Below are 15,934 nucleotides of genomic sequence, written 5' to 3' on the forward strand. Positions count from 1 at the left end.
TGGTGTGACTTTTGAGTTCATATGGTTTTAAGAGCTACATTTTCTCCTTAATTTGCTCAATTTATAATTCTATAAGATTTTCATGTCTCCTTTGCTTAGCCTAACTATACAAATAGAAAAGAACATGGATTTCACATTATGTAGACACTTAAAGACTTTTATAAACTAACTAGGGAAGACTGAATCTGAGAAACTCAGAATTCATGAACCCTTTCTATTTCCTCTTGAGTACATGTTTTATAAAAGTGAAAAATACCTACAGGAAATAATGGTGTAGTAGATTGACTTTATTACATCAATTTGTTTTCTCAGATATTGAAAAATATTGGGCCTACAACAGATATTTTTTTTAAAAAAAAATCAGAATGCTGTGAAAGTGTGAAGATTTTCACTATCAGTAAGATTAATCATAGTGGAAACACAGAAGCATGAAGAAGATTCCATTAAAAATCATAAGCACAAATAACTCAGACTCTCTCCACCCTACATTTTCCATAGGAAAATTATATTCACTACAGACATTAGAATATTCAAAGGGTCTCTCTCTCTCTCTCTCTCTCTCTCTCTCTCTCTCTCTCTCTCTCTCTCTCTCTCTCTCCCTTTCTCTCTCCAAACAGATTAGGCTCAAATTTCATGTCTGGTTTAGCCTAGGATGAATTGGATTCCTAAGATCATATGATAAGAATCACCTAATATTCTGAATAAATCAGAAATCAAAGCTCAGGAAGCACCATCTAATGAAAATACTTAGGTAGAAAAAATTGAAATGTTATTGAAAATCTCACTTAGCAAAAGCACTGGATGTAAAAATTAACAAAACTCCACTAATAGAGCCACTGGAATAGACCAGTGAGGGAAAACCCAAGTGTCTATTTTAGATTAGAACATTAACAAAGGACATTGGTCCAAGGATATAGGAGGCCATATTTCACTGGGTTCACAAAAACATCCTAGGAAAGAATACCTCAACGACTTCTAGCTAGCTGTGAATATACTTTATCTCTATATGAAAGAGATAAACGAGTAGACATACTTAATCTAATAAGAACGAAAATTCTTAATAAAAGAGTGATCATTAAGAAAGTAAAAGAAAAGAATTGCAGGAGTCTTGACAACAGCAAATGTTGTTTTCAATTTATTAGTTAATCTGATTGTCAGGTCTAGATGGGGCATCTCTGAGTATGATAATTAAGGGAGTAGTTTCCTGGCTTGGAGCAATCCAGAGAGGCTGGTGAGTTTAGTTTTAGAGCATGGGTCTCATGGTGACCCTGGGTAATGCATCTAGATCAGCACCTTTATTTTTGTGAGGACAGACAGATCTACATCTCTATCTGGAAAGAATTTTCTTTCCAGTGCTGTTATCTTTCCTTACCAACCTCTTCAAAGCTCCCTTTACATCTTTGTTTCTTAAAGTATAAATGAGGGGGTTTAGAGTAGGAATAACCACGGTATACAAAAGGGTGATAAACTTTCCCTGACTGTGTGCATAGGAGCTGTTAGGCTGGATATAGATAGCAGTGATTGTGCCATAAAATAGTACTACTACCAGCAGGTGGGATCCACAGGTTCCAAGAGCTTTACCCCAGGTTAGAGCTGCCCTTAACCTCATCAATGCTTAGGCAATGTATCCATATGACACCAAGATGAGTGTCAGGGGAAGGAGGAGTAACACCAAGGAAGCCATGAATAGCTGCACTTCATTGGTATGAATGTCTACACAGGCCAACTTGATCATGGCAGGAACTTCACAGATGAAGTGATAAATCCTGTGGTTCCCACAGCGAGGCAGGCGGAGGGTGATGGTGCCCTGAATCAGTGTGTTGCCCACTCCACTCAACCATGCCACTCCTGCAAGACACTGGCAGAGCCGTGGGTGCATAACTGTAGCATAGTGAAGTGGTCGGCAAACAGCAGCATAGCGATCAAATGCCATAACTGCGAGGAGGACACATTCAGTGGACCCCAGAGCCAGAGACACATAAAGCTGAATAGCACAGCCTGTGGCAGTAATTGTCTTGGCTGGGCCATGGAGGTTCCACAGCAGCTGAGGAACAATGCTGGTTGAAAAGCAGATATCAACGAAAGAGAGGTTGGTAAGGAAATAGTACATGGGCGTTTGGAGCGCAGAATCCAAACAGGAAATGAGGATGATCGCAGTGTTGCCTACCAGTGTCAGGAGGTAGGAGATCAGCACCACCACAAAGAGGATCTTCTCAAGTTGTGGCTGATCAGAGAAGCCCACCAGGATGAAATCACCACCCGAGCTCTTGTTAATTGTCATCACTCTACTCACAAAAAGGAGGGTAACAAGTGCAGAAATACATGTTAGATAAAGAGCAATGTAATGTGATCAGAAATCCTCTTGAGGGACATGGACTCTAAAGGAAGTAGAAGATGGGATATGTTCTATACAGGGGAAAGGCAGGAGGGAGAGAGACAGAGAGAGAGAGAGAGAGAGAGAGAGAGAGAGAGAGAGAGAGAGACTGAGGTTCTTCAAGGAGGAAAGTCAAAGAATACAGAGTACACTGAGACCTGTTAAAGGTACAGAGCTACACATAGAACTACAAACGACAAAGGAATGAGGTGAGAGAAATTGTCTTACCCAGGGAAGTGGACACCAATTGGTTAAGCAATTCCAAATGTCCAGTCCTAAAAACACATAGGAGTAACATTATACAGATTGAGCAGGATACACATACTCACACCCACACACACACACATAGACATTTATAAATGTAGGTATACATGTAATAATTAATGAAGAAAAGCCATGGATTGGAAAGAGAATAAGAGGAGTATATTGGAGGATATGGAGGAAGGAAAGAGAATGGGTAAATGATCTAATTATATTACAATCTCAAAAAGTAAAGAAAAAAATGTTCCAGAAAGGCTCAGAGCTATAAAACAGAACATGTAGAAAACACTCAACAATCAATGATTGCCCAATTCTTCTAAGTTGGCTCAATTGTTCTTTCAGGAAATTTGCCTTTTTCTTCCCCACCTTGTAAGACTATCAGCAACAGGTAGAAAGAGAGATTGCAAAGATATAAGCAAGGTCTTTGGAGGTATCCAATTGTGTCCATAGGAAAAGTAACAAAGATGCATTTGGGGAGGAAAAAAAATAAAAGGACATGATACTGTACTTCTCTACCTTAAATGAGAATTTGTAAGCTATTCTATTTCTCTACCTTACATTTATATTTTAAAAAGCACCATGCTAAGAACAAAGTGCACAACCGTAATGACTTAACTGTTAGATATCATGCATGGACTGTTTTTTTTTTTTTTTTGCCAGAATTTTTCTTATAATATGGTAACAGGCAGTCTGGAGTGTTTTAACAATCAATGTAGAGTATTCTTGTTAGTTTTGAATAATTTTAGAGTGTTGTAAAATTGTGTCAGCATTGTGCATTTTCTTTTTAGGATACAGTACCTATGACTCAATTTTTCATTTTTAATAGCTCTCTCTTTGAACTTGTGCTTTATTAACTATTTCCCTTATTATTTTAGTTTCATAGTATACAAGCAACAGGGGATATAAGTCTAATGGATTTCTTACTTTACATAGATCCTTTAAATATTTGTGTTTACATTGTACATGATTCTGTGCTACATGATACCATTTTCATAGAAATGTACATTGTATCTGGATTAAAACCCTTAATTTCCTATTTAATTTGATTATTTATCTAAGATTTTTCATGACTATCGTAGATAGGAAGCCTTATAGGTGATCACTTATCTTTTGGCTATAACTCTTCATTACTTAACCTCTTAAAGTCATAAATATAGGACGTTCAGCAATGTAAAATTATTTATAAAAAGTAATCAACTTCATACACTATCAATCAATTCAGGGTTTTGTAAAATATTTGTCTTCCTTTCTGTTCTCAGAATGATATCCCACTTGTGTTACTTCTTACCAAATCAAGTTTTAACTTCTTTATTCATCCTGTGTCTCTCCCTAAAACTATTTCAGTTATACCTGCCAACTTCTACCCACATGTCAGTACTATTTCCACATGAACATCTGCCTAGCAGCACTGTCAACCCCTAAGCATCCCTCCTGAAACCTCAGTTGCTTTGTTTGTAACCATGCAAATTTGCGCATGAGCCCACTTTCACAGAGTAGACCACATGTCTTAAAAGGGGAAGGAAACATTTAATGAGCATAAATGTTATTTTTAATCCTTTTCTTGTTATCTAAAATGAATGATTATTTTAAAACAACAGAATAGACATAAATGTACTTTTAATAAGCTGATATATTTACTATTTTATTAAATTCTTACCCTTTCTCACTTTCCTTTCTTAACTAGCAAATGTTGCTAAAGGCATCTATTAAATATACTGTGTGATAACATAATGTTTCATAAATTATCTAATTCAAAGCTTACATTTATATGTTAATATATTCACATTTATTGAAAAATAAACTTAAAATGTAAAAATTTTAATTAAATTTATAAAAATCGAAGAATGTGGCTAACACTATTAAAGTAGCAACACTAATTTCTCTTCAACAGAATCTACATATGAAAATTCATCCCTGGACAATAGTTTGCATGTCATACATTCACAGAATTCAGATTCGAGAACCTGAACTCATTCATTAATACATATTTGTTGAAAAACAAATGTGTGCTGGGTGGTGGTGGCACATGCCTTTAACCCCAGTACTTGAGAGGCAGAGGCAGGTGAATTTATGAGTTCGAGGCTAGCCTTGTCTACAGAGTGAGTTCCAGGACAGCCAGGGCTAAACAGAAAGAAAGAAAAGCAAATGTGTTTCGTCCCTAACTTTGTGCTCTCCACATTCTTCAGTCAGTGTACTTGAATTTCCTCAAAAATGGTGTAAAACCATATTTTAATATTATAGTGATGTAAAATAAAATTTCACAGATATGTTAGAGTATTTGTTTGAATAGCAACTGCTATATATCATATTTTCAAGTTTTTCCTCTGATATGGTCATCATGTCCAAATATATTTATTTAACACAACCTTGTTGAGAAGCTCGAGGGCATGAACATCTTATTTTACTCACATTTTAAATGTAAGTATTTAATAAGAATGCAATGTTTTTTATTCTTTGTCTTTCTAAAAAGACAATCATTCAAAATCCAGGGGATATACTTACTGTACATATACATGAGCACAATGAACCATAGACTGTCTCTTCAGTAGCCCATACACATCCAACACTATTGCTGTATCAGAAAGAACTTCACATTTTTTGTTCTTCATAAAAATGTAAAATTGGAAAGAATTGAAGAAATATAAGCCACAAAGAAATCCTTCCAAATATAGGAGTTATATATGTAGATATAGATATAGAGATAGAGATAGAGATATATTGCTGAATGTATATTTTTCAGATTAAAGGTAACTATAAAATATGAAGTATTTCAAATCCAATTTTATAGTCAAATGTAATTTGCTATATTAATCAGAAACACTTTAAACACTTTAAATGCTTAGCATAAGAGACATGTTAATCATTAGATGAATCATTTAAAGAAAGCTGACTTGGCAGTTAATGAAAATAATATTTCTTTCTTAGCTAGTGATTTTGTAGTACAGACAGATGAGCAAAAGAAAAATGTATGGCTATTATTTCCTCACCTCTGAAACTTTTGTCCCCTCATCCTTTCATTTACTTTCCCAGGCTGAGAAGATGATGATTTCCAGAAATTAGATTCTTAAAAAGAATCTTAGAATTTAAGGCCAAATATCATATGTTACTGCTTTGTCCAGAGCCCTGGCACACTGAAGTGTGTCACTATAGCATGAAATGATATCAGTCTAAACTGGGGCCTAGGGATCCCTATATTCCTAATAGGGCAATTATCATCAGGCATGAGAGTGACCAAGAGCAAAATCTTCTGGGAAACTGCATTATAATCACTGTTTCTGTACAGGTAGGTCTTTAATATGAGGCTATCAAGTCACATTCTGAACTAGGATTGTGAAGCAAATGAAAATAAATTTCTCACTCTGAGAAAGACTAAAGACCTGATTCTCATGGATATAGTTGCCTTTATTGATATAATTTGTAGTCTGTATATAATCAGAGCATAATTTAAAGGTCCCATAACCTGAATATCACAGGGATATATTTTCATGTGGGAAGTCTGTTGGAGAGAAATAAGAGTAGGTATACTGACAGTGTTATCCACATTCTTAAATCATTAAATCATAGCTGTTAGATATGCTCCTGATGCCCAGGGTTCCTTGAGTAAAAAACTATGTTGGTGAGTTTTATGTCAACTTAACACTAGCAATAGTTATTTGGAAAGAGGGATCCTCTATTGAGAAAATGGGTCTACCAGATTAACTGTGGGCAAACTTGTTTTTTTTTTTCTTGATTAAGTGATGTGGGAGGACACATCTCCTTATGAGTAATATCACCTCCCCTGCCGCGATTTTCGCTCCTAGTCAGACAGGACAAGCAGCCCCAGGTACCAAGATATTCTGAGTCTAAGATCTCTGGGGATGCAGCCCACCAAGCTGTGAGCTGCTACCTGCACCCAGGACCTGGGCAGATGGGCAGTTCTTTAGGGGCCAGACAGACGTGGGTCCTGTGCCCTACTGGGAAGTCGGAGCGTGTAGGTGCCCCCCCCCACCATCTTTGCTCCCGATCGGACAGAACAAGCTCCCCAGGTACCGAGATATTCAGAGTCTAAGTTCTCTGGGGAAGAAGACCGCCAAGCTGCAGGCTGCTGCCTACACCCAGGACCTGGGTAGATCTAAGGTTCTTCTGTGTGCCAGCCAGGCATGGGTCCTGTGCCATGAAGGGTGCCTGCTGGATCCCTGCTGCCATGTTCCCTCCCTGACGGAGCAGATGGGCAGCACCAGGTTTGATTCACAGAGAAAACCCAAGTATAACATTGCTTGGGGCAGGACACACCAGGGCTGCAGAGGAGAGCAGCACATCAGCAATCTGTGCCAGGGGAAACCCAGTCATCCAGTGGCACAGAAATAGCCCTATGGGCTCATAGGAGGGTCAAGCACCAGCCAATGGCAACAGGACCAACTAACGCCAGAGATAACCAGATGACAAAAGGCAAACGTAGGAACATTACTAACAGAAATCAAGGCAATATGGCAGCATCTGAACCCAATTCTCTAACAATAGCAAGTCCTGGATACCCCCAACCCACCAGAAAAAAAAAGATTTGGATTGAAAATCACTAGTCATGATGCTGTTAGAAGAATACAAGAAGGACATAAATGAATCTCTTAAAGAAATACAGGAGAAAATGATTCAAAAGTTAGAAGTCTTACAAGGGAAACACAAAAATCACTTAAAGAAATTCAGAAGAAAATGGGTCAAAAGATAGAATGCCTATAAGGAGGAAATGCAAAAATCACTTAAAGAAATGCAGGAGAATTTGCATCAACAGGCAGAAGTCATTTAAAAAAAAGGAAACACAAAGGTCTCTTAAAGAATTACAGGAAAACACAAACAAGTGAAGGACCTGAGCAAAACCATCCAGGATCTAAAAACAGAAGTAGAAACAAGTAAGAAATTGCAAAGAGAGACAATTTTGGAGATAGAAAACCTTGGCAAGAAATAAGGGGCCATAGATGCAAATATCAACAACAGAATACAAGAGATAGAAGAAAAAAAATCTCAGATGCCGAAGATACCATAGAAACCATGAACTCAACATTGAAAGAAAATGCAAAATGCAAAAAGCTTGTAACCCAAAACATCCAGGAAATCCAGGGCACAATGAGAAGATGAGACCTAAGGATTATAGGTATAGATGAGAGTGAAGATTTACAACTTAAAGGGCCAGCAAATATCTTCAACAAAATTATGGAAGAAAACTTCCCTAACCTAAAATGAGAGCGATGCCCATGAATATACAAGAAGCCTACAGAACTCCAAACAGATTGGGCCAGAACTTAAATACCTCCTATCACGTAATAATCAAAACCCCAAATGTACTAAACAAAGAAAGAATGTTAAAGGCAGTAAGAGAAAAAGGCCAAGTAACATATAAAGGAAGACCTATCAGGATTACACCAGACTTCTCAACAGAGGCCATGAAAGCTAGAAGATCCTGGGCAGAGCTCATGCAGACTCTAAGAGAACACAAATGCCAGTCAAATTATTATACCCAGCAAAACTCTCAAGCACCATAGATGGAGAAATCAAGATATTCCATGACAAAAGCAAATTTACACAATATCTTTGCACAAACGCAGCCCTACAAAGGATAATAGGGGGAAAAACACCAATACAAGGAGGGAAATTACACCCTGGAAAAAGCAAGATAGTAGCCTTCTTTCATCAAACCCAAAAGAAGATAACCAATCAAATATAAAAAATAACATCAAAAATGACAGGAAGTAATAATCACTATTCCTTAATATTTCTTAACATCAATGTACTCCATTCCCCACTAAAAAGACATAGACTAAGAGACTGGATACATAAACAGGACCAAATATTTTGCTACATACAGGAAACACACCTCAGTGTCAAAGAAAACACTATCTTAGAGTAAAAGGCTGGAAGACAATTTTACAAGCCGGAAACAAGTAGGAGTAGCCACTCTAATATCAGTTGAAATAGACTTTCACCCTAAAGTCATCAAAAGAGACACAGAAGGACACTCCATGCTGGTCAAAGGAAAAATCCACTAAGAAGAACTCTCAATCCTGAACATCTATGGTCGAAATGCAAGGGCACCCTCATTTGTAAAAGAAACTTTACTAAAGCTCAGAGCACACATTGCACCTAACACAATAATTGTGGGTGACTTCAACACTCCACTCTCCTCAATGGACCAATCAGGAAAACAGGAACTAAACAGGGACACAGTGAAACTAATTGAAGCTTTGGACCAATTGAATATAGCCATATTTATAGAACATTTCACCATAAAGCAAAAGAATATACCTTTTTCTCAGCACCTCATGGTACCTTCTCCAAAATCGATCATATAATTGGTCACAAGACAGACCTCAACAATTATAAGAAGATCGAAACAATCCCATGCCTCCTATCAGATCACTATGGAGTAAACGTGGTCTTCAATAGCAACAAAAACAACAGAAAGCCCACATATACATGGAAACTGAACAATAATCAATAATACCTTGGTCAAGGAAGAAATAAAGAAAGAAATCAAACAATTTTTAGAATTTAAGGAAAACGAAGACACAACATACACAAATCTATGGGACACAATGAAAGCAATGCTAAGAGGAAAACTCATAGCCCTGAGTGCCTCCAAAAAGAAACTGGAGAGAGCATATACTAGCAGCTTAATGGCACAACTGAAAGCCTTGGAACAAAAAGAAGCTACTTCACCCAGGAAGAGAAGACAGGAAATCATCAAACTCAAAGCTGAAATCAATCAAGTAGAAACAAAGAGAACCATACAAAGAATCAACAAAACAGGAGCTGGTTCTTTGAGAAAATCAACAAGATAGATAAACCCTTAGCCAGACTAACCAAAGGGCACAGAGACAGTATCCAAATTAACAAAATTAGAAATGAAAAGGGAAATATAAGAACAGAAACTGAGGAAATTCAAAAAATCATCAGATCTTACTTCAAAAGTCTATACTCAAAACAACTGGAGAATCTTGAGGAAATGGACCGTTTCCTAGATGGATACCAAACACCAAAATTAAATCAGGATCAAATAGATCATCTAAACAGTCTAATAACCCCTAAAGAAATAAAAGGGATCATAGAAAGCCTTCCGAACAAAAAAAGCACAGGACCAGATGGTTCTAGTGCAGAGTTCTATCAGACCTTCAACGAAGACTCAACACCAATACTCTTCAAACTATTCCACCAAATAGAAACAGAAGGAATACTACCCAGCTCATTCTACAAAGCCACAATTAAGCTGATACCAAAACCACACAAAGATCTGACAAAGAAAGAGAATTACAGGCCGATATCCCTTACGAATATCAATGCAAAAATACTCAATAAAACTCTTGCCAACCGAATCCAAGAACACATCAAAACGATCATCCACCATGATCAAGTAGGCTCCATCCCAGGGATGCAGGGATGATTCAATATACAGAAGTCCATCAGTGCTATCCACTACATAAACAAACTCAAAGAAAAAAACTACATGGTCATTTCATTAGATGCTGAAAAAGCATTTGACAAGATTCAGTATCCTTTCATGCTAAAAGTCTTGTAAAGAACAGAAATTCAAGGCCCATAGCTAAACATAGCTAAAGCAATATACAGCAAACCAGTAGCCAACATAAAACTAAATGGAGAGAAACTTGAAGCAATCCCACTAAAATCAGGGACCAGACAACGCTGCCCTCTTTCTCCACATCTTTTCAATATAGTTCTTGAAGTTCTAGTTAGAGCAATTAGACAACATAAGGAGGTCAAAGGGATACAAATTGGAAAGAAGTCAAACTATCACTATTTGCAGATGATATGATAGTATACTTAAGTGACAAAAAACAAACAAACAAACAACCAAAAAAAAACCTCCACCAGAGAATTCCTACAGCTAATAAACAACTTCAGCAAAGTGGCTGGTTATAAAATCAACTCAAACAAGTCAGTAGCCTTCCTATACTCAAAGAATAAACAGGCTGAGAAAGAAGTTAGGGAAATGACACCCTTCACAATAGCCACAAACAATATAAAGTACCTTGGTGTGACTCTAACCAAACAAGTGAAAGATCTAAACGACAAGAACTTCAGGTCTCTGAAGAAGGAAATCGAAGAAGACCTCAGAAAATGGAAAAATCTGCTATGCTCGTGGATCGGCAGGATTAATATAGTTAAAATGGCCATCTTACCAAAAGCGATCTACAGATTCAACGCAATCCCCATCAAAATCCCAACTCAGTTCTTCATAGAGTTAGTAAGAGCAATTCTTAAATTTAGCTGGAATAACAAAAAAACCCCAGGATAACTAAAACTATTCTCAGCAGTAAAAGAACTTCTGGGGAAATCAGTATCCCAGACCTCAAGCAATACTACAGAGCAATAGTGTTAGGAACTGCATGGTATTGGTACAGTGACAGGCAAGTGGACCAATGGAATAGGATTGAAGACCCAGAAATGAACCCACACACCTATGACCTCTTGATCTTCGACAAAGGAGCTGAAAACATCCAGTGGAAAAAAGATAGCCTTTTCAACAAATGGTGTTGGTTCAATTGGAGGTCAGCATACAGAAAAATGCAAATTGATCCATTGTTATCTCCTCATACTAAGCTCAACTCCCAAGTGGATCAAGGACCTCCACATAAAACCAGACACACTGAAACTAATAGAAAAGAAACTGGGGAAGACCCTTGAGGACCTGGGCACAGGGGAAAAGTTCCTGAACAGAACACCAATAGCTTATGCTCTAAGATCAAGAATTGACAAATGGGACCTCATAAAATTAGAACGTTTCTGTAAGGCAAAGGACACTGTCAAAAGGACAAAACAGCAACCAACAAATTAGGAAAAGATCTTCACCAACCCTACATCAGACAGAGGCTAATATCCAATATATACCAAAAACTCAAGACGTTAGACCCCAGAGAATGAAATAACCTTATTAAAAATGGGGTACAGAGCTTAACAAAGAATTTTCACCTAATGAAATTTGGATGGCTGAGAAGCACCTTAAGAAATGTTCAACATCATTAGTCATTAGCAAAATACAAATCAAAACAACACTGAGATTTCACCTCACACCAGTCAGAATGGCTAAGGGTAAAAACTCAGGAGACAGCAGGTATTGGGGAAGATGAGGAGATAGAGGAGCACTCCTCCACTGCAGGTGGAATTGTAAGATGATACAACCACTCTAGATATCAGTCTGGTGGGTCCTCAGAAAACTGGGCATGACACTTCTGGAGGACCCAGCTATACCACTCCTGGGCATATTCCCAGAGGATTACCTGGCAGGCAATAAGGATACATGCTCCACTATGTTCATAGAAGCCTTATATATAATAGCCAGAATCTGGAAAGAACCCAGATGTCCCTCAATGGAGGAATGGTTACAGAAAATGTGGTATATTTACACAATGAAATACTATTCAGCAATTAAAAACAGTGAACTCATGAAATTTTTAGGGAAATGGTTGGAACTGTAAGGTTCCAACTAAGTGAGGTAACCCAATCACAAAAGAATACACATGGAATGCAATCACTGATAAGTGGATATTAATTAGCCCAGAAGCTCTGAATACTTAAGACACAATTAGCATATCAAATGTTTCCCATGAAAAGGAAGGAGAGGGACCTGGTCCTGGAAAGGCTTGATCCAGCATTGTAGGGGAATACCAGGACAGAGAAATGGGAAGGGTGGTGAATGGGGAATGGGTGGAGAGAAGAGGGCTTATGGGACATATGGGGAGGGGAAAACTGGAAAGTGTAAAGAATTTGTAATGTAAATAAAGAATGTAGTTCCTCTGCACAGAGCTATTGTCCTGTCCATAAGGACTCTCAGGAGGACAATGAGAAGCCTCCTGAAACTCACCAGTGAGACGAGATTGTGAGTCTCCTGGGGAGAGTAATAGGAAGGACTCAGAAGACAAGATGTTTGTATAATATGTTTATAGCTCATTGTTTTCCAGGAAAGAAGAAAATGCATATAATGGAGATAGTAAAGTAAGTGTGTAGAGAGTGTGGGGAATGTGTGTGTGTGTGTGTGTGTGTGTGTGTGTGTGTGTGTGTGTGATATTGGACATTGCCTGGAAGGACATGGTGTTCTCTCCTAAGAGAAGCAATCTTCTTGACCTCAGGCATGGTATCTGACTATAACAAAAGCTTTTCAAAACAATGTAGAGAAGAAGATGGGAAAGCTATGTGTTCCATGTATGTTGTAAGGAGAGGATGAAGAAAAACCTTGAAGTGGCTAATCAGAAATAGAAACTATCTTATTATCTCTTCATTTACTGTGATTTGAGGTAGGTGCCATAATTAATTTTTCAAGATTAAGCATGAGGAGAATGAATTAAAGGATATAAAATGATATCTGATACTCAATACATTTTCCATTCTTGTTATTCTAAGTAATTATTGTCTCTTCCTTTGAAGACTGTTAAAGTTCAGGTAGACTCCAGTATCCCTCTCCAAAAACAGCTGTGTATTGTGTTAATCACTTATATCATCGTAAATTAGAATTCACTTAATTCTGTAATACTCAAGTTATACTGTACATTGTAATCTAGTCAAGTGATCCCACTGTTTCTATTGTGTTGTGCTAATAAATGGTGAGTGAATAGGAGGAGCCTGGGAGGTCAGGGGATGCAAAACCAAGACAGTAAGAGTTCAGTGTCAGGGGTGGGTGGGAGGACAGGGGAAGAGAAGGGGGCTTGCGGGACTTTCGGGGAGTGGGGGGGCTAGAAAAGGGGAAATCATTTGAAATGTAAATAAATTATATCGAATAATAATAAAAAAAAAGAGTTCAGTGTCCTCTCATATCATACACCATGTCTTGCATATATACAATTGCCAATAAAAAGTTTGTAATATGAACCTTCATATTCTTATTACCAGAATCTTACCAGAGCTTAGCATACACTTGATTTTTATAACCCTGAAAATCTATGTATAAAATATAGCTGACTATTGATAGGAAACCAGTTCAAACAGCTCAACTAGAAAGATGGGGATGATTACATCATGTGGAGCTTACAAGGAAATAGTGCACCCACAATTTAGGTCAAGAAAATATAAGAAATGAGAGGCAGATGAGATATCTACATCAGAGTGTTGTGACACTTGTTTCTCAAGAATCTTGATACTTTTTCTGAGAAAATCATTCTTATGACATAAATTTAAATGGAAATATAACATTCTGGGTCTTGAGCTGAGTTTCTGGAAATTTAACAGAGAAGCAAGGCCTTACTCTCTAACTACAGAGCTACCTATACAGAATGCAGAAACTAGTAATGAAAGGCGACGTGCTTGAAAAATATTTCAGGTTAAAAAATAGCCATTTCTATGTTGGCTTTGGAAGAGCTATCCATTTGGGGTTTTATTTTGTTTTGTTTTAATTTAATACAGAGAAATGTTTACAGTACATTAAAATAAGTGTAAAATGCTTCACAATAGAATCCTTAGCATTTCAGCAAATTTTTAGAGCAGAGTCCACAGAGACATCAAGTAAGTACAGCAAACTTCCTGCTTCATAGTGGTCAGAGCTTTAAGTCAGTCCTGTGTTCTCTATACTTAGAGTTTTAGAAGTTTTGCATGAATGGGTACATATCTAATCTAATAGTTGTAATAAGCTAGTATATACAACTACATACCACCCAGGATACAAAAACTATGTATTGTTTTGAGGTTTTTTTGTTTTGTTTTCTTTTATTTTGGGGGCAGTGGTTTTCATTATCCCCTATAGAAAAATAATCTGGTGATCAATTAGTTAATAGGAACAAAACTTATGTATTATGGTGAGAAATTCGCCAAAGCAGAGTATACACAAAGGTAAATCTCAAGTGGTTATGGGTAGACACACACACATGTTCATGTCCTATATAGCTGATAAACATTCAGTACCTGATCAACTTAAGTGATTTGGAAAATTAACTTAATAATCACTCTAGCAACCTCATGCAGAACACGTTTTTTTCTTAACCCCTTTTATAAGTGACCAAATGGAGAAGCAGAGTATGAATAAATGCTGTTCCCGGCACTGTTGTTAATAATAACATTTTAAATCACACACAATCTTGCCTTGCTCTACTCTATTGTGCTTCCATGTGTCTGTGTTTCTGCATGAATACACAGGCACACACCTGTTTGAGGCATGTGTATATGTATATGTCTAATGTGTGTTAATGAATATGGGTAGCATGTTTATTTATAATTTGGAAATACTGAAGCCCACATTTGATTTGTAGATCAACCATGAGCTGATCTACTCACATACAATATAGCATAACCTGTGGCATTTCATTCTATCAAGTGAATAGAGGTTGGTGATATGTCCTGTCTTGTCACGAAAAATATGATGTATTCAGATTTTTGGCAAGAAGACCCAAACTTCAGCAAAGACACATACACCCCACAAAACAATAAAGGTCATCTCATTTGAAAGAAAATGTTATCAGACTGAAAGAAAAATAAGTTCACTACATCTCCAGTATTTGAGGGTCATGAGACTGAACTTCAGATAATAAGATGGGCAGGGACAGGTAGAATACCTAAGGAGCCAGAATAAGCTAAACACTGGAAATTCTCATTACATGAGAACTCATGGACTGGTAAAGATGGTAAACATAATGATAAGAACATGGAAGTCCATACTCAATCTCTGTATAAGGCTACACTATGAAAGAGATGAGTAGTCACCACTAGAATACTAAAGGCTACTTTAGCAGTTATAGTGTGAAAAACCGAGTGCAACTATAGGCAGAAAAGATGGGTGGAATCCAGAAAAGAGACAAGGCTATGCTGGGAATAAACAGTTTTTCATGTAAGCAACCAACCAAGCACACGGCAGCTACCCTGTGCAAAAATGAGCAAAGAGGAATGAAGTGTATAGATAATAAGTATAGAGAAATATAGATAGTTTGATGGAATTGTAATGTAAGGTCTGTTGAAATGGAAGGTTAGAAAGAACTTTCTATCAAGCCAGGCACCATGTCTTACTCTTAGAATTCTAGCATTCAGGAGAATGCAACAGAAGAACTAGGAATTTCAGGTTAGCCTGGACTACATATGAAGGCACCATCTCTTTTACTCTTTTTTTTCTTTATTTAACTCAGTGGTCTGATCCATGGAATATCATGAACTCTGTTAAGAAAACAGAAACAAGGCATAAGCAGTGATACCCTTACTAAGAAAACATGTTCTATAGAGATAGGAACTATTAAGTTACAGAAATCAGCTGCCATGTTGAGGATTATGGCATGAAGGGCTATTGTGTTGTTTAATTTATCCTTCTCTCTCATGTCTCAGCTTATGAATCTTCAGAAG

At 37.3% G+C, this 15,934-nt stretch overlaps 1 pseudogene; it reads right to left on the reverse strand.

Annotated features, from left to right (window-relative positions):
* Positions 1-1,327: 1,327 nt before the first annotated feature.
* LOC127669365 (olfactory receptor 2G3-like) lies at positions 1,328-2,281 on the reverse strand (annotated as a pseudogene).
* Between the last annotated feature and the right edge of the window lie 13,653 nt (positions 2,282-15,934).

Source organism: Apodemus sylvaticus, chromosome 19, assembly GCF_947179515.1.
Source record: "Apodemus sylvaticus chromosome 19, mApoSyl1.1, whole genome shotgun sequence".
NCBI lineage: Eukaryota > Metazoa > Chordata > Mammalia > Rodentia > Muridae > Apodemus > Apodemus sylvaticus.